Source organism: Dasypus novemcinctus, chromosome 22 (genome assembly GCF_030445035.2).
Source record: "Dasypus novemcinctus isolate mDasNov1 chromosome 22, mDasNov1.1.hap2, whole genome shotgun sequence".
Taxonomy (NCBI): Eukaryota; Metazoa; Chordata; class Mammalia; order Cingulata; family Dasypodidae; genus Dasypus; species Dasypus novemcinctus.
Window position 1 is genome coordinate 7,635,628 of NC_080694.1, and position 20,418 is coordinate 7,656,045.

The window sequence follows — 20,418 nt, forward strand, 5'->3', positions numbered from 1 at the left end:
ACCACTGGTGGCACAAGCCACCTCAGGAGCTATTACAATATTGGAATTAGAAACTCCATTTCCCAAAAATAGGGGAGGAAAAGAAAGTTGGACACCAACTTCAGATTCTGATTAGTAAACTTGGTGGGCTAAAATATAACCCTAAGAACAGCTAAAGTTTGAGTCTGCCCAAGTCCAAAAGAGTCTGGAGCTACCATTTTAACTCTGTCCCTGACATGAGGGGAAGCAGGGCAGACTGAAAAGCACAGTGCTGGTAGGGACTGACTTCTTTCCATTCAGATCAGATTGCTGCTCTAGCATGTGTCCAGGCTCAACTCTGGCAGGGAGGAAGCTGGGGGAACCTGCACCAGACTTTCTGGGAAAATACAGGCCATGATGCAGAGGCCAGTGATCATCCTACTAAGGTGGCACAAGCCACCTCAGGAGCTATTTTGTGGTGGGAGTTGTAGCACCATTCCCCAAAAACATGGGAGGAAGAGACTGTTGGTCACTGACTTCAGATACTGATTGGTAAATTCAAATGTCTGAAGTATAACACTAAGAAGAACTAAAGTTTGAACTTGTCCAAGAAAAAAAGAGGCAGGTAGCCACCATTTTGTCTCCAATGCCAGCATTAGGGGAAGCCTGGCTGACAGAAAACAGTGATGTAGGCAACAGCCACTTTCATCCAGATCAGCCCTAACCTAATCTTCAGCCCCAACTCTGGCAAGAAGAAAGCAGGTAGGTCCTGCACCAGTGCCTCCAGGTAACTACAGGTACATTTTGGGGGCACAGGTGGAATAGTCAGAAGTCTATCAGGGAAACTGGTCATTTTGGACCCACACAGCATAGATTGCTGCTTACACCTGCACCTCCACACAGCCCCAGGCAGGGATGAGTAACTCCAAAAGTCCTTACTCTGACTGGTGAACCACAGTGATGTTTTCAGTCTCCTTGAATTAATGTCATTTCTAAGCCAGTGTCTAATAATCCCCCAAAATGTCTGATCACTTCTTTTTCTGCAATGCAGTTACCTTTGTTAAATGCTAAAGGTCACTTTGGGGGAAAGTTGGGAGGAAGTTTAACAGTATAAGTTTTAGCGGTTTAACAGATCCCAAGGGGACCTGGCCTTCCCCTCATTCAAGGATCTCTGGGTCTGTCAACTGTCTCAAGTCTGGGAATTGATTAGGAAGCCATGACTCGGTTTCTGCAATTCAGTTTAGGATTTTGTTCACGTGACCTAGAACACTGCTGTTTACACAGATCAAGTAAGAATTTAGTAGCCTGCCCATCTCTTTTACTTCTAGGTACCCCATGATATATTAATCAATGCCATGGGACTATGTAACTCATATTCTTTTGATTGATCTTTGAGTGTACCTTTCATTGTGGTAGACAAACCCACATGTCTTTGGCAATTAAGTGCTTCTACTTGGCTTCTGCCAGTCCAGGATCCTATCATTCCCATACTGTTTAATAATTCTTGGGTCATGAAAGTAGTTCCCTTAGTCAATCCTGACCTACAGAGAAAAGCATCACAGAGATAGAGTTAGCCTCATAAATTTATTCCTCACAGTCTTGGGATGGGCAGGCAGATCTTAAATGGTGAATCCATTCTAGCATTCCAATCTCTCTAAGCCTTTGGTTCCCCCTCATCTATAGTACACAAGGGTAAATCAGGCATCTCAACCTCAGAAATTGTAAGTCATCTTTTGGTCCATGTTTCAGCCAGCCACTCAAATGAACTGTTAGAACCCTTTCTAACCATTTGAACTGCAATATTGAATCCAGAATATCTGCTTAGTAGACCATTATGAATAAATTCAGCTGAATACAACTTTATATTCCTTCCAGCATTAACATATACTGTTAATATCCATTCCCAGTCATATTCCCTGATTTCTGTATATAAATTGGAAAATTCATCCAGTTCTTTTAGAGTATAGTGTACTTCCTCATGGGTCAACTTTGTACTTCATCTTTGGGGGCTTGTGACTTTAGCCTAATTATAGGTCTGGAAGAGAAGAGGGGTGGAAGGGATAGGTTTGGAGAATAATTAGAAGTGTTTCTCCAGCTACTTACCTCAGGGTACCCCTTGAATTTTCATCTGGTGAGACAGGATTAATCTCTTTATGTGTGGGTTTGATGGCAGACTCTTCAGGGCAGGTTGGATGTTAGGTGATGTTTTTTTCAGAGAGGGAGGTGGTGGAAACTCCTTGAAGCAGGCTGGAGATTGGGTGTGTGCAGGCTTGAGGCTTTTTGGTACTCTCAAAGCAGGGAGGAGGTCCTGACTCCTTGGGGCAAATTGTAAGTGGAATATTTTTCTTGATTTCCTCCTCAGATTGCTCATTACTGGTGTACAGAAATGCTACTAATTTTTGCAGGTTGATCTTATATCCTACCACTTCACTGAACTCATTTAGCATCTCTAGAGACTTTGCTGTAGACTTTTCAGGATTTTCTATGTATAGGATCCTTTCATCTGTAAATAGTGAAATATTACCTCTTCCTTTCCAATTTGGATGAATTTTGTATCTTTTTATTGCCTAAGTGTTCAAACAAGTATTTCTAACACAATGTTAATTAAGAGTACTGACAGTGGGCATCCTGGTCTTGCTCCAAATCTTAGAGGGCAAGCCTGTAGCACTTCACTATTGAATATGATGTTAGGTGTGGGTTTTTCACATATACATTTTATCATGTTGAGGAAGTTTCCTTCTATTCCTAGATTTTGAAGTGTTTTGGTCAATAAAGCATGCTGTATTTTGTCAAATGTTTTTTTCCACATCAATAGAGAGGATAATGTGATTGTTTTTCTTTCAATCTGTTAGTGTGTTATATTACATTGACTGATTTCCTTATATTGAACCATCCTTGCATACCAGGGATGAAACCCACTTGGTCATGAGTATAATTCATTTGATGTGCTGTTGAATACAGTTAGCAAGTGCTTTGTTAATGATTTTAGCATCCAGGTTAATTAGAGAGTTGGTCTGTAGTTTTCTTTTCTTTTTGTGTCTTTATGTGGTTTTGTTATTAAGGTGATGCTGGCATCATAAAATGAGCTAATCAATGTTCCCTCCAGTTCTATTTTTGGCAGAGTTTAAACAGGGTTGGTGTTAGCTCTTTCTGGAATGATTGGTAGAATACAATTGTGAAGCTAACCGGTCCTGGGTTCTTCTTAATTGGGAGATTTTTGATGACTAATTCAGTTCTGTTAATTGTGATTGGTCTGTTGAGATGATTAATTTCTTCTTTCATCAATGCAGTCTGTTTATAGAAATTTGCTCATTTCAATGAATTCAGAAAGATTGAAATTTTATGACATTTTTTAAAGAAAAAGTTTATCTGACCACAATGGAATGAAGCTGTAAATTAATAAGGGACAGCACACCAGAATAAGTATAAGTATATGGAAGTTAAACAACACCGTCTTAGACAGTGACTCAAGAAGGAAATTGCAGAAGACATCAGTAACTACCTTGAAACAAATGAAAATAAGAACACACTGTATCAAAACCTATTGGATGGTCTCAGCCCCGATGTGGGATGTGGCTTCAACTATTTTGGGGAACAGACTTGGCCCAGTGGTTAGGGCATCCGTCTACCACATGGGAGGTCTGTGGTTCAAACCCCTGCCTCCTTGACCCATGTGGAGCTGGCCCATGCGCAGTGCTGATGTGTGCAAGGAGTGCCCTGTCACGCAGTGGTGTCCCCCGCATAGGGGAGCCCCACGCACAAGGAGTGCGCCCCATAAGGAGAGCCACCCAGCGTGAAAGAAAGCACAGCCTGCCCAGGAATGGCGCCGCCCACACTTCCCGTGCCACTGATGACAACAGAAGTGGACAAAAGAAACAAGACACAGCAAATAGACACAGAGAACAGACAACCGGGGGAGGGGGGAATTAAATAAATAAATAAATCTTTTTAAAAAAACCCTATTGGATGCTGGAAAAGCAGTGCTGGGAGGGAGGTTTTTAGCCATAAATGCCTGTAATTTAAAAAGAAGTAAGAGCTAAATTCAAGCACCTAAATGCACACTGGGAGGAACTAGAAAAAGAACAACAAATAATCCCAAAGCCAGCAGATAAAAGGAAATATCAAAAATTAGAACAGAGCTAAATGAAACTGAGAATAAAAAACATGAGAAAAAAATTGACAAAACCAAATCTAGTTCTTTGAGAGGATTAATAAAATTGATAACCTTTAGCTAGACTAGCAAAGAAAAAAAGAGAGAGAAGATGCAAATACATAAGATACATTGAAGGAGGGATATCATGACTGATCCACAGAAATAAAGAATTTAAAAGAGGATAATTTGAAAAATTGTATGCCAATGAGATTCAATATAACTGGATTCAACATATTTTGAAGCTTACCAGGTGAATCCAATGTGAGTCAAACTGACAGTCAGTCACCATGCACTACTTATCCAACTTCAGTATTCATAAATATTAATCAGGGGCTATTGTTAATATACAAAATGTGATGCAGCAGGGCTGGGTGTTAACTGAGAGTCTGTTTATCTAAAAAGATATGGAACCATGGGCACAACTGTATTACAAGCTCTTCTTTTCTCTCAGGAAAATGAAATTTGTTGAATAATTTATTAAAAAGAGCCCCTATATATTTAGAACCCAAAACAACTGTGTAGCATTTCATATTTGGAAAACTTTATTAACATTGAACAAAATTTTAAAACATGTTTACAATAATATTTAACAATCAAAGACTGAGAGAATAGTCTCCATAATAATTGCCTTCAGTGGCTTCCATGAGCAAAATGTTTCTTCTCAGGATAATGATGCTTAAAAATGGAAACCCTAAGGGTGGTCCATTACACAAGGTTTTGCAAAATTCATTCAAATGCTCATCAAATGCAGATGAATTTCTCATCTTAAAATTCATGTTATAGTTTTCTATGTAATAAATAATAAAACTGAGTTTGGTCAGTACCATTTTATATTCAATTTCAATTTTAATAATTAAAATAGCCAGTGTCTGTGTGACCATCTCCGGTTTTATCTGGGGTTCCACAATGTGCATGCCCACACCAGCTGAGGAAATGCTGATTCACCAGACATGGCTGCTTCCTGCATCCTTCCCCTCTTCTGGCCTTAAGTAACCTCCAAGCTCTGTGCACATTCCTTGCATGGAATTTTTAAAAGGAGGAACAAGGCATCAAACTTGGGACCTCATACAAGGGAGGCAGGCACTCATCCACTAAACTATATTGCTGTCCTATCCAGTTTAAAGAAATGGTCTTCTATATGACATTGATAAGGACTTAATTCAAGTCTTCTTTCAGGTATAACCTTAACCCTCATTTGGGCAATTGGCAGGGTTTTATCCCACTTGAGTTGAGTTTTTAATTAAATCTTGGCAATGGCATCTTTTAAGATGAGATTCATTTGCTTAGTCTTTCCAGTGGCTTGAGGTATTCAGTCAGAATGCAAGTACCAATCTATAACAGTCCGGACACATCTTTAGTCGCTTTAGAAATAAAGGCTGCCCTATTGTCACTTTGTATAGAAATAGGAAGTCCAGAGCTTGGAATGATTTTGTTAAGACTGACTACTCCTTGAGCTTTTTCCACATGGCATGGGAAGGCTTTTACACAACTAGTGAAAGTGTCTATGAACAATAGCAAATACTTGAAGTTTACAGTAGCCCTTGGCATTACAGTAAAGTCACTTTGCCAGTCCTCTCCTCTTCATCCTCTGTATTGTACTCCTTTGGTTTAGGCTGGAGGTTGAGTTTTAGGATTAGCTTGAGCACAAGTTAAACATTGATCACTTGCTAACTGAATCATTCTATATAGATTGGTTCCTATGAGAAATTGATTTATCTACCAAAAGTTTCACATCCATAATAAGTCTATGGAAATAAGAGACAATGGGTTTCACTAGGCTTTCTGGTATGAGCAATTTGTGGTAGTCTTCCCAAGGTTCTGCCAGGAACTCGGTTTTTCAACCAGCCATTGTCTGTGGCTTGAGTATGTCCCCACTCTTTTGTCTGGGTAAATCTTTTTTCCATTATTGGGTTTTCCCAAATGGCTTTAGGTTAGGTTCTCACCAACTCTGGGGTATTAATGGGTGGTCCAATCATTCAGGATGTAGGAGTATAATAATTGTTGGTTCTATTCTTGCAGCGAGCTTAGGGGTTTTATGAGCTGAACAGTTTCTATTTCCTTCCCTGTGGGAAAATAGTCTGAATTTGAAGGTGGGAACCTGGCCTGAAGTTGGAACATTTCCATAATGTAGATAAGAAGAGTGGGCTTAGGAACACTGGCCTTGACTAGACAAAATGCTGTCTAGTCAGCACAAAAATTGTCTGTGTGTAGAGACATTTGAATTTGTTATGGCCTGTTCCCTAGCATTGCAGGTGCTGCAGCTTTAATAACAAGTGGGCTTGAAAATAAACATAGATACATACTGCTTTGTAATTTCTAATAAATATGATGTGGAAACTAGGGTCGAGGCTCTCAGTTCCAGAAGCTGTTGAGCCCCCTGGTCCCATCTTTAATTTCTCTCTTATGTTTTTCTTTCATACTTTTATTTCTCCAGTTCTGTGTCACCTTCCCTAAGTGCACACCTATTTTTGAGCTAGTCTCAGCAACTGGCACCCGAACAGGGACTCAAGAGGAAGAAGAATCGCTTCAAGTGAAATTAAAGGTGTTGTCCCAGCACAGAGCCCTGAGTGGTTTAGAAGGCCTTCCAAGTCCTCGGTGAGAAAGGATACTCTCGGGTATTTTAGGAGGGTTATGATGGGAAACAGTTCAACAAAATATCGCCCGTATGTCTGTCTCCTCAAACAGCTCCTTAAGGAAGGAGGAGCCGAGGCCTGCGAGTCTCAAATTTTAGAACCTTTAGAAATTATAGGAAAAGATTGTCCATGGTTCCCAGCCATAGGAAGTTTAGAATTAAAAGACTGAGAAACAGTAGGAAAAGAGTTTAAAAAATTACATGTACAAGGTGTTCTGTTTCCAGAACACCTTACTATTTGGCCCACTTGGACTATGATTAAGTCTATTTTTGAACACTTGCAAACAGAAGATGAGAAAGAAAAAATTAAAAATAAAATGAGGAAGTACCTCCCAATGAAATTTTTGATGATACTAAATCTAAAGTTGTTTTGCCTTCAGATCCTTCATTAATTGACTCTAGAAAGTCACCTTCCCCTCCACCAACTCCTCCTCCCCTTCCTCCTCCCTCTCCTGTACTTGAAGATGATCAGCTAAAGTTGTCAGCTTTACAAGAAGGCATTTTACAGACTAGAAGGGAGGGTGACTTCAAATGCACTTCAAATGGACTTTCCGGTTACCGTATGAGAAAGAGTAGCTCCTGGAGTGGGTCCTCAAAATCCAAATGGGGTTTATGAGTTCATCCTTGAACCCTTCCCATTTAAAATTTTGAAAGAGTTAAAAGCAGCAGAGCAACAATATGGCCCAAATTCTCCTTTTACCTATGGAACGGTGTAGGGGCTGGCTGAAGGCTCTAGGTTGATCCCAGGTGACTGGTCTGCATTAGAACGCATCACCCTAGGGTCTGGAGAGTTTTTACAATTCAAAACCTGGTGGACTGATCATGCAGAGACTCAGGCTGCTCATAATAGAGCCCATAATATCCCCATTTCCTTGGATCAGTTAATGGGGGTGGGGAATAGGGCGGGAGTAGATCAGCAATTAACAACGGATGATCAGCTAAGTCACTGTTTCTTAAGAGTCTGGGAAGAAATTGAGACTAAAGGCCAGCCTCCAGTGTCATTTCAAAAAATATTACAAGGACCTAAAGAAACTTATCCTGATTTTATTGCCCAGTTACAAGAGGCTATCAAAAAACAGATCAATAATTTAGAAGCTGCTGATACTCTTTTACAGCTAATGGCTTATGAAAATGCTAATCAGGATTGTCAGAAAGCTATTGGGGTCATAAAAGGTAAAGTGGTTTTGACTGGATATATTAAATTGTGCCAGGATGTAGGGATGGTGGGCCACCGTGCTACAGTGATGGCTCAGGCTATGGCAGGGTTGAGAATCAATAAGAGGTTCTCTGGAAAATGTTTCAGTTGTGGAAAAAATGGTGACGGTGAGAAAAGATTGTCAGAAAAGGTCTGAGAGAAAAAAAAAATGCCACCCAGACCGAATATCTCTGCTCAGAAACCATTTGAGCTGTGCCCCCCCTGTGGTAAAGGAAATCGCTGGGCTAGTCAATGTCAGTCTAATTATCATAAGGGTCTAATTATCATAAGAATGGCACTCCCTTGTCAGGAAACTTCCAGGAGGCTGCTCCTAGCCCGGTTCCAAAAGGGGTCTTCCCCTACTCAGCAAAGCAATCCCAGCAATCCCCAGTACTCTGTAGTGCCCTGGACTTATACCACACCACAGCAGGAAGTGCAGCTGTAGATATCCCTGCAGCAAAACTTGTTATCTTGCTTCCAGGGGATACCCCTGTCTGTGTAAAAATGGGAATAAGGGGACCTTTACCAATTGGCACAGTTGGGCTTCTCAGGAGGAGCAGTCTCACCTCCCAGGGAGTTAGAGTGCATATGGGAGTAATTGATTGTGACTCTAAAGGAGAGAAGATTCAAGTTATCATGTCCACCTCAGTTCCTTGGAAAACTGATATTGGCGATGGCATAGCTCAATTGTTGTTGCTCTCTTATGTTCCTGTAGGAGCTAATGAGAAAGTCCAAGGGAAAAATGGTTTTGGAAGTACAGGTATGACAGGAGTATTCTTAACTGAAAAAATTTTAGAATCTCATTTTGTTTGTGAAATAACTATTCAGAACAAGCTGTTTAAAGGACTATACTGGAGCTGATATTTCCATCATTAGTTCTAACCATTGGCCCTCTGCTTGGCCATTACAAGATGCATCTATTTCTGTTGTGGGACTTGGTTGGCATTCCCAGAGGTTTGAAACAAAGTGTGCAAATTTTTCATTGTCTGGTACCTGATGGGCAACATGCCACCTTGCAGCTGTATGTTGCAGACTTAACTATTAATCTCTGGGAACATGCTCTATTAGAACAATGGCAGGCTGAAATTTATATTCCCCAGGTTAACCAATATAGTAAACAAAGTCAACAATTAATGAGGAAACAGGGGCATATTCCAGGGTTAGGACTGGGTAAACACCATCAAGGAATTGTTGAGCCAAAAGACCCCATGGTTCATGGTAATCATGGGGGGTTCAGATATTCACCTTTTCCATAGTGGCCACTGTTCAGTCTAGCCTCCTTGGACCACCCAAACCCATTCCTCTTGAATGGACTACAACCTCCCTGGTTTGGGTTGAACAGTGGCCATTAACTCAAGAGAAATTGGAGGCACTTCATAAATTAGTTAAGGAACAGTTGGATAAGGGGCATATTGAAGAATCTTTTAGTCCTTGGAACTCTCCAGTGTTTCCCATCAAGAAAAAATCAGGCAAATGGAAACTTTTAACAGACCTTTGAGCTATTAATGCAGTCATTCAACCTGTGGGTGCACTGCAACCAGTTTTGCCCACACCAGCTATGATCCCTGGTAGCTGGCCACTTGTTATTGATTTAAAGGACTGTTTCTTTATTATACCTTTGGCTCCCCAGGACTGTGAGAAATTTGCATTCTCTGTGCCTACTTTCAATAATAAAGAACGTATGAAACAGTTTCAGTGGAAATATCTTCCTCAAGGAATGCTTTATAGCCCCACCATATGTCAAAATTTTGTAGCTAAAGCCTTAAATCCAGTCAGATTGGCTTTTTCTTCTTGTTATATGATACATTACATGGATGATATATTATATGCTACTCCCTTTTCTCAGACTCTCATTTTAGCATATCAGGCCTTAGAAAAGAGCTTAACTGCAGCAGAGTTAAAACTTGCCCCTGAGAAAATTCAAAAAGTTACTCCCGTTTCTTATCTTGGGACTATTGTTGACAAAATTACAATTAAGCCTCAGAAGGTTCAGATTCATAGGGACTCTATTAAAACTTTGAATAATTTACAGAAATTATTAGGAGATATAAACTAGCTAAGACCCAAAGTGGGCATTTCCACATGCAAACTGTCTAATATTTTTTCCCTATTATGAGGAGATCCTCAATTAAATAGCCCCTGGATTCTGACAAAAGAAGCAGAACAAGAATTAAAACTTACAGAAAAAAAAAAATCAAAGTGCCCAAGTTGAGCGCATTAATCCAGAACAGCCACTGCAATTGATTATCCTGCTTTCCTTATACTCTCCCACAGGAATCCTTATGTAACAAGATAATATTGTAGAACGGATATTTTTGCCTAACAGTGTTGTTAAAACTTTATCTCCTTATGTGGATTTTATAGCCCAGATTATTCTTAAAGGTCGTGAGCACACTTGTGCCCTTCATGGATGGGACCCTTCTCAAATTGTTGTAGAGAAGTCGGGTGTATGCAGTATCGAAGGCCAGAACACGAGAACTCTGAGAAGGAAGTTGATTTATTTCAACCAGCTGGACTCAGCGGACTCCTATCCCAATAAAAACTGAGCCCCAAATAGAATTTTAGGCTCCCATTTATACACAAAAGATATAAGGGTTGGGAGTTAAATGGTGTCCTTTTGAAAGAAAAGGACTTTCCTTGTTAGTTAAGTTTTTGTCTGAGTACTAGATAGGTTTTCAATTAAAGTACCCCCCACATTTCAGGTGAGTGTAATTAGCATATCCTCCACATTTCAGGTGGGCTTCAATTAAAATCCCCCCCTACATTCTGTCTGGATGCAACCTTGAATACACATTCAGTCTTACATGCTTTTTAAACATTCAAAGACTGTAGGGCCTATATTACTTATTTGGATTTCTAAAGACTAGGTACACTTGGAATCAATTGTGAATTTATGCACAGGCTATATTATATTTCCCCCTTTGAGGTCAAGCTTAAGTTATTAAGCTTTAGCATCACTAATGTCTGAGTCCCTCTGGACTGACTGGTATGAATATAGAGCCATGAGATGGGCAGCTGTCTGCCTTTTTACTATACCATTTATTAGGGTGGGCATTTTTTTTATGATGAAAGGGAGGAGGCATGGAAGGATGGTGCATGCTCCTATGAGGAAGGCAATTATTCCCAGTAGAAGCTTGAAATTGTTTGCTATTGACTGCCAGCTTCCAAAGGGATTATTTAAATTCCAACCATTCCAGGTTTGCACTGGGACATGAGCAATTTTTATTATTTTGCTTGTAATTTTTATTAATAACCTTTCTAGTGTTATTTAATTCAAGGCAGCAGTTAGAGAGATTGAATTTTTCACAAACTCCCCCTTCAGCTGCCAAGAGATAGTCTAGGGCAAGACAGTTTTGATAGATAGCATTTCTGAATTTTGTTTGCTGTTGGGCTAGTAAGTTTAGTGCATGGGCAGTTTCATTAGTTATTATCTTTACCACAGCTTGTAAGTGAATGATTTGGTTTAGCATATAGATAGGGGTTTGATAACCCCACATGCCATCCTCTGCCCAAGTTGCTGGCCCATAGTATTGGATTATATGCTTAGAGGGACATTCTTTACCTCCCCAGGTAATGACAGCCCTTTTTCTCTTATGTTTTGATATACTGGCTGGCTTAGTTAGCTCTTTCCCTTCTGTTAAGGGAATGAGGAAGAAGAAGGGTTTTATTGTACCAAGCATACAAGTACCACACCAGTTTCACAGAAGTTCTCAGAATGCAACCTTCCCACAAATCCAGTACAAATCATTTGGGGCAGTAAAGGGCCCTTTGCAGTGGAGTTCCTCACTGTGATTAATTTGGGGAAAGTACAATTTATGAGAACGAGGTCAGATTCATTCCGTGTTCCCCAAGGCTCTGTTGTGTTTGTGGTATAATTTTGGAATTTTCCCTCTGTACATGTTAGGTTTCCAACAGATATAGAGGAGTTTAGGCAGGCCCTTGAAGCACAATATTTTCCTATGACAGAAGTTTGCAAGGGCCACATACTATCTTGGGGGACAACCAAAAGGCCAGTTTCATTATATGGTTGGCTGTAATTGTATTCCCTGGTTTCCCAGGGCAATTGGTCTCCCATATTAGTACCTCCACATACATAGCACGAGGAGACATTTAAGGCTGCTCCTACCACTTCAGCCAGGCTTATAAAGAGGTTTCTTGCTGCTTGTGGGATGGAAAAGAGCTTTTTCAATTCTCCATAGTAGGAGTGGAACACAGAATGGGCTTTACTTCTGAGTGGGTATTCCCGATACCCAACCCAGATGTAGGCTCCTGGGTTTATTTCTTTACCATCAATGCAGAGGCCCATTTGGACTCCCTGAGTCTGCCAGGATTCAGGTTTAAGGATGATGAGGTTTAAGGGGTTACACTGACCACGTGGACAGTTAGCCAGGACCATACCCTTGGTGAGGATGGCTGTTTAGCTGTGTCTGTGTTCCAGGTGACCCAGGTGACAGAGGACCAGTAGGGGCAGTAGTATGCACCTATGTATTTGCACCAAAAGCCCCCCCCCCCCTTGGCTGCACTTTTCATTTCTGGAGTGCACATATACTTATTGTTATGAGTATATATCTGCTCCCAGCTGAGCCTTCCACAATCTGTGTTCCATGGTATCCCGGAGTCTATAACTTGACATGCATCAAATAGGAGGGACACTCGTTGCTTCTGGCTAGTGACTGGGGTGGAGGAAAGTAGCTCCTCATTTTGATCAAGCACTCTTATTTTCTATTTATGGGAGACTGTTGGGCATCTAGGGTCATAGCATCACCTGGCTTGTACGGATGTACAGAGCTGCTTAAGCTAATGGGGGCCCTTTCTTGGACCCAGTGATGCAGGTTATGTAGGGTTTTTCCTAAGCTGATCATTTTTTGAGCTATTGATAAGTTTCTTCTTTTTCTGAGATCCTCTTCTATATTTCTGATTAAGGGAGGGGGCCTCCCAAAGAGGATTTCATAAGGGATTAGGCTTAGTTTTTGGCTTGGGCTGGCTTGAACTTGTAGGAGAGCACTTGGAAGTACCTGCACCCATGTTAGCCCAGTTTTTTGGCAAATCTTGGCAATATAAGTCTTTATTGTATGGTTCATTTGCTCTACCTTTCCTGAGCTCTGAGGATGCTAAGCAGTGTGCAGTTTCCATTGGCTGCGCAGTGCCTTTGCAATCTTTTGAATGATTTTGAAAATGAAGGCAAGTCCATTGTCAGAGCCAATCAGGAGGGGTAGCCCATAGCAAGGAATGATTTCCCTGAGGATAACCTTGGCTACTTCTTCAGCTTTCTCTGTTCAAGTGGGAAAGACTTCCACCCAGCCAGAAAATGTGCAAACAAGGACTAGGAGATATTTATAGCCTCCAGATCGTGGCATTTCAGTGAAATCAACTACTAGATCTTCAAGGGGCATACTACCAATTCTCTGGACCCCTGGGGCTCCTGTGGGCCCCTGGCGAGGGTTATTCTTTGCACATGCCACACACCGCTGGCATATAGCATGGGTGATAGCAACTAGTCTTGGGATGTAGAAGAATCTAACACTTCCTTAAGATGGGTTTTTCCCTAGTGTGTGTTCTCATGGTAGTCTTGAATTACAGTTGCTGCTAATATTTGTGGCAGAACTATTTTGTGATCAGGCAATGTCCACCATCCATTTTCTCCTTGTGTCCCACCCTCAGAGAGTATCCACTCTCAGCTTGAGTATATTTCAGATCTCAGTGACTCAGAGGCTGCGGGACAAGAGCAGGCAGTGTATGCTGGAGGTTCTGATAATTAAGAGGTCGAGAAATGAGAGCGGTGGCCAGGTTTTCACATAGGGATCCTTCCTGTGCCACTCTTTTTGCTTCAGCATCTGCCCTCCGATTTCCCTGGGCAATGGGGCTGTAGCTTGTCTGGTGTCCCTTACAGTGCATTACAGCCACTTTGACAGGCTCCCAAACTGCTTCTAGTAGCTCCAGAATCTATATGCCATATTTAATGCTCTTTCCTCCTGAGTTAATGAGTCCCTTTTATTTGTATAAGTTTCCATGCGCATGCAGGGTAAGAAAGGCATATTTGGAGTCTGTGTAGATGTTAACTTTGGCTTCAGCTGCAAGTTGCAGGGCTCGGGTGAGGGCAATGAGTTCAGCTTTCTGCGCTGATGTGTTATCTGGGAGGCGTTACTACAGCGTATCCCACTCGCTGATTGCTGCCCTGCATAAAGCTACTCCCATCCATGAAGAACTCCATGTCAGGATTTGCCAGTGGCTGGTCTTGGAGGTTGGGCCAGCTGGAATATATTTCTTGCAATGTTTCCAGGCAGTTATAGGCTAGAAACCCTGGCTCCACGGGTAGCAGTGTGGCTGGATTTAGGGTTTTTACAAGTTCCAGCTGGATGAGTGGATTTTCACATAATAGGGTTTGATATTTAACCAGGCAGCTGTTAGTAAGTCAATGTGTTCCTTTGGCTTCTAAGATTGTGATTACTGCATGCAGAACCTGGACAATTATAGACTGCACAAAAGTTAATTTTATAGCTTCTACTATAAGCATGGCTGTAGCTGCTATGACTTGCAAACATGAGGGCCATTCCTGGGCTACAGTGTCCAGTTGTTTGGATAGATATGCTACAGGTCTATGCCAGGAACTGAGGTATTGAGTGAGACTCCTACCGCGATGCTTTGGCAGTTGTGAACGTAGAGGTAGAACGGCTTACTGAGGTCTGGAAGTCTGAGGCTTGGTGCTTCCATTAGAGCTTGTTTGAGAGCAATGAACGTGGTTTTTTTTTTTGTGTGGGCTTTCCCAGAGCAGGGGATCATGATCTCCCCCCTTCGTGGCTTCATATAAAGGGAGCGTGAGGACCCCAAAATTGGGAATTCAATTGCGGCAGAATCCAGCCGCCCGGAGGAACTCCTGCAGCTTCCGGCAGGAATTGGGCTCAGGGAGACTACAGATCACTTTCTTTCTTTCAAGTCCCAATTCACAGTGCCCCTGCATTATTTTATAACCTAGATATTTGACCTGAGGTAGGCAGATTTGGGCTTTTCTCTTAGATACCCGATAGCTTTTTTGCTGTAGATGCTTTAAAAGAGCGTGGGTTCCGCCAGCGCAGTCTTGGGTGGTGGGACTTCTGAAAATGAGGTCATCTGCATAATGGAGGAGAAAACAGTTATGGCTTCCTGCTTTAAAGGATTTGAGATCACTGGCCAAGACTTGTCCAAAAATAGTGGGTGCATTTTTAAATCCCTGAGGCAATCGCATCCATGTTAGCTGCTGCTTTTCACCTGAGTTCAGATCTTCCCACATAAAGGCAAAAATTGGCTGGCTCCAGGGTGCCACCCAAATGCAGAAGGCGGCATCCTTAAGATCTAGGCATGAAAAGTAGATTGCCAATGAGGGTATTAAGCTGAGAAGAGTATATGGATTAGAAACTGCAGCATGAAGGGTTATTACTGCCAAATTAACTGCTCATAAGCCCTGGACTGGTGGTAATTCCCATCAGCCTTTTTAATTGGGAAGAGTGGGGTGTTCCATGGAGACTGGCACAGCCTCAATATGCCCTCATTCAGTAATCTCTGAATATGTAGCTGGATCTTTTCTTGCGCTTCGCGTGGAACTGGATATTGCCTTATGCTTACTGGACTGGCTGTAGCTTTATTTCAATAATAATTGTAGGAATGTCATGTGCCATCCCCATTGGGTTACCCTCTGCCCACACTTCAGGCACATCTTCAAAGGGGAGCTGCATGGCCATGGATTGGCCAGTCTCACTGAGGCAAAACAGTCTCCATTCCTCTTGCAGAGGAAGGATTAGCGCTACTTTCAGAGGGTCTTGTGGCCCCGGTGTCAGTGTGGATTGACCTGTGGCATCAAAAGTAATTTGAGCCTGCAGTTTAGACAGCAGGTCTCAACCCAGGAGGGGGACTGGGCACTCTGGAAGATAAAGGAATTTGTGAGTGACCTCCTTTCCCCCAATGTTGCAGGTCCTGGCTTGAAGGAAGGGCCATTGGGCACTTTTGCCAGTTGCCCCTATGATAGTGACTTGTCTTTTTGATAGAGGCCCAACTGGCTTGGTCATTACAGAATGTTGAGCCCCAGTGTCAGCCATCATATGTATGGTGTGGCCCCCAATTTGGACTCTAACCATAGGCTCCACAGGGCCGAGAGAATAGGAGCCTGGTCTGTCCTAATAATCTCTATCAGAGTCTTCCATTCCTGCCAAGCCCAATGATCTGACCTGCAGGGTTTTTTTCTGAATCTCTTTGGACCCAGCATTTGGGTTGTGATGCCCCACTGGCTTTTCTGGCTAATGTTTTGGCTGCAGAGCCGGGTCAAGTGGCCAACTGGGACACTCTTGCTTCCAATGTCCATCCTCTTTGCAGTATGCACACTGATTTCGCCCTAAATGTGGGTCCTTCCCTCTCCTTGGGGCTGGGGCTTGCCAGGTTATTCTCCTTTACACAGGAATGGATTTTTCCACAATTGCCACTGCCAGAAGATCTGCCTTTTTCTTCATTTTCTGATTTTCTTCCTTTCTTCTTTCTACATCATGGTTGACATAGACCTTAGTAGCTACTTCCATGAGCTGAGAGATATTCATTCCAGCAAACCTATCCAACTTCTGCAGCTTTCTTCAGATGTCAGTCTGTGATTGGGCAATGAATGCTGCATTGACCATTGTTTGGCTCTCAGGAGTGTCTGGGTTAAAGGGCATGTATACAAGAAATGCTTCACACATTCTCTCACAGCATTGAGCCAGACTCTCATCCAGAGCCTGTAGAATTTGACTGGTCTTTGCCATATTCACTGCCTTGCTGCTCCCCACCTTGAATCCTTCAACTAAGGCCCTATGGAACATTTCTAGTCAGTTGAGCCTGATGGTGCTATTCAGATCCCACAGGGGATCGATCCTCCTCTGGGAACTGCAAGCGGGCATATTGATCACTGTCCAAAGTTCCCTCAGGTGGGTGCTCTCTAAGCCAGGTTAGAGCTCCCTGTGTGACATGCATTCTCTCTTCAAAGTTCATAAAGTCATTATAAGTTGTTTACAATCAGCCCAGGTGGGTCTGTGGGTCTGTATGATGGACTGGAAAAGGTCTGTCATGGCCTGAGGCTTCTCTAAGAATGGTGGGGTGTGGCTTTTCCAGTTAAAGAGATCTGTTGTCATAAAGGGCTGATAGATGAATGTCTGGTTTCCCCCCTGAACCTGGACATCCGCATCGTAAAAGATTGGGGTCCTGGCTTCACAGAGAGGGAGCTGGAAGGCAGACTTTCTCTCTGCTCCCTCTGCCCCTGGGATTTCCTGTGGTTTCAGTTGCCACCTCTCAGCATTTCCCTCCTGACTGACTGGCAGCACCGCAGTGGCGTTGCCAGGGGCAACTGGCTGTGAAATCAGCTGGTCTGCATTTTCCCTTGGGAAGGTGCCAAAGACCGCTGTGGAGATGGTAAAAGCTGCTGCGGGGATGGTGTAGGGCTCTCAGGTGCAGATGGCAATAAAGGCAACTGCGGGGATGGTATAGGTGCCCTCTCTGATTGCAATAAAAGCAGCTGCGGGGATGGTGTGGGCCTTGCACTTCCCCGCATGGATGACGACATCGGGGCATTGCTTAGGGAGACTAGCTCATTTTCATTCCTTAGTACTGCTGGGGCGGGCATCATTGCATAAGGCGGCAGAAATTCATGTTCGTGTGGTCCTTCTAAGATGGGCATATTGGCACTGGACTTGGGACGCACTTTCTCTGTGCCCTTTGCATGGTGATTGTTTGGTCTGGTCCCTGGGACGGCACTCCTCAGTTTCTGCATTAAGCAAATTCTAGCTTCCTTAGTCACGCACTTCCCTAACCAAGGTGGGTTTTTGACTCACAGTGTTTTCCCAAGCATCGATGTAGGGGAATTGGTCTGGATGCCCTGGATTTCCACTTACTGCATCATGGACTTTATGGATGATCCAGGGATCCAAAGTGCCCTCCTGGGGCCAGCCCACACTGAAAGTTGGCCATTCTAACTCACAAAGCATCCTAAGCTTTCCCGGCTGAAACCTTTTGCCGTACACATCTTCACAGAATGCCCGGGGGAAGTTTTTCAGCATACAACATAACAGGGTTCTACTGTGTGTGTTTCCCATTTCCACCCTGTGCTGATGGTGCACAACAATCACTCAAACCTTACACTTTGTCTGTCTCTGGCCACGTCCCTCATGGGAGCTTTTGGTGCCCCTTAACCTTAGCGGATTGGTATAAGCCCCCAATTCAGAAGAGGGTCCCTGCAAAGGACCCCAGACCACCCTTGATCATATGAGGTCACCACAGAACCACGGATCAGGATGCCACACTCGCCCTACAGTAGTGATTTTCTGCTTCTCACTCAGTCGCCACAAGCACATGCACAAAACCACCCCCTTTCCTTTCCTCACACCTGGAGAGGAGATGGCTTCCTCCTGTATTCTCGGGAGTACTAGGGCCTCCCCTTTGAGAGTTGATCAGGCTCCCTCCTAATTTTAGAATTAGGCTTTTCCTGCACTATGCCCCCGGGGCTCTTACCAGTCCAAAATGCGGAGTGCCTTCCTTCATTCTCAGGGTCTCTCAAACCCTCTGGTGCCTCTGATTTGTCTGGGAGGGCTCCAGCGAAGACCACAACCTCTGTCTGGACTCAAATGGGGTGTCCAGGGGTGCCCAGGGATGGGTTTCGCCCAGGCCCTCCTGGCCTCCTCGGAGACGTCTGGGAGGGGCAAACAACTGTGGCTGCCTCTGACCTTCTCAGCGCAATCCCGCAGGAGCCCCCAGAAATGTAGAGAAGTGGGGTGTGCGCAATAGCGAAGACCAGGACACGAGAACTCCGAGAAGGAAGTTGATTTATTTCAACCAGCCGGACTCAGCAGTCTCCTGTCCTAATAAAAACCAAGCCCCGAATAGGATTTTGAGTTCCCTTTTATACAGAAAAGATATAAGGGTTGGGAGTTAAATGGTGCCCTTTTGAAAAAAAACTACTTTCCTTGTTAGTTAAGTGTTTGTCTGAGTACTAGATAGGTTTTCAATTAAAGTACCCCCCACATTTCAGGTGAGCTTGAATGAGCATATCCTCCACATTTCAGGTGAGCTTGAATTAGCATATCCTTCACATTTCAGGTGGGCTTCAATTAAAATCCCCTCCACATTCCATGTGGATGCAATCTTGAATACACATTCAATCTTACATCCTTTCTGAACATTCAAAGACTGTAGGGCCTATATTACTTATTTGAATTTCTAGAGACTAGGTACACTTGGAATCAATTTTTAATTTATGCACAGGCTATATTAATATCATTCTTCCACTTTTACACAAGGAAGTTGAGGCTTGCCTACAAAATCACCTACAATGGGAAATAGCCTTTGCTGAGTATATTTTACAGATAGGTAACCATTACCCTAAAAATCATATATTATAATTCATTAAATGTACTCAATGGATTTTACCTAGCATAACTAAGTTTCAACCAATACTTGATACCCCTACAATCTTTACTGATGAATCTGGAAATGGTAGAGTGGAATATACTGGATATAAAACTAAGAAAATTCCTACTCCTGTATTTTCAGCTCAACAAGCTGAATTATTAGCAGTACTTACTGCTTTGCAAGACATACCAGAGTGCATAAACATCCTTTCAGACTTGGCATATGTTGTCCAGGTTACTCAATTAATCGAAACAGCTCTTATCAAACCTAACTTAAATCAGCTTCTTTATAAGCTTTTTCACAAACTTCAACAGATAATTAGAAAGAGAAAAAGTCCATTTTTTATCACTCACATTTGATCTCATTTAAATTTACCTGGACCATTAGTACAAGGCAATAATGCTGCTGATAAATTAGTCACTACTGTTTTACAAGAAGCTATTCACTTTCATAATCTAACTATTTAAATGCAGCTGGCCTCAAAGCTCATTTTCCTGTAACATGGGCAGAGCTAAGAACATTGTTCAAACTTGTCCATCCTGTCAAATTCTTAATAATCCAAAACAATCAGAACCTGGAGTAAACCCTGGTGGTTTAACTGTTAACTCTCTGTGGCAAATGGATGTAACTCATATCTCCTCCTTTGGAAAATTATGTTATGTTCATGTCTCTGTAGATACTTGTTCAGGATTCATTTGGGCTACAGCTCAGACTGGAGAAACTGCTCAACACTAAAACAGCATTTGTTAGCTTGCTTTGCAGTAATGGGACTTCCCCAGTCTCTAAAAACAGATAGTGCTCCTGCTTATACCAGCATCTCCCTTAAAAGATTTCTGGATACTTGGGGTATTTCACATATTACAGGTTTTCCTTATAATCCCCAAGGGCAAGCTATTGTGGAGCGAGCAAATCAAACCCTTAAACTCATGTTACAAAAACAAAAAGGGGGAGACAGGGAGACACCACAGGTGCAGTTACATAAAGCTCTAGTCACTGTTAATTTTCTTAATTGTGGAAGCATCCTGGAAGGGACAGCAGCTGAAAGGCATTTCCAAAATAATTCTAAAACTCAAACCCAAACTC

At 42.6% G+C, this 20,418-nt stretch overlaps 1 protein-coding gene across 2 annotated transcripts in view; it reads right to left on the reverse strand.

Annotated features, from left to right (window-relative positions):
* Positions 1–18,729, reverse strand: part of LOC101419071 (zinc finger protein 596) — a 165,364-nt gene extending 146,635 nt beyond the window's left edge. The window contains exon 1 of one of the 2 annotated variants that reach the window (XM_058285090.2): positions 18,439–18,729. The gene's annotated coding sequence lies outside the window, so the exon portion shown is untranslated. The remainder of the gene's footprint in view (positions 1–18,438) is intronic. The other variant, XM_004463135.5, reaches the window with a different exon arrangement.
* Between the last annotated feature and the right edge of the window lie 1,689 nt (positions 18,730–20,418).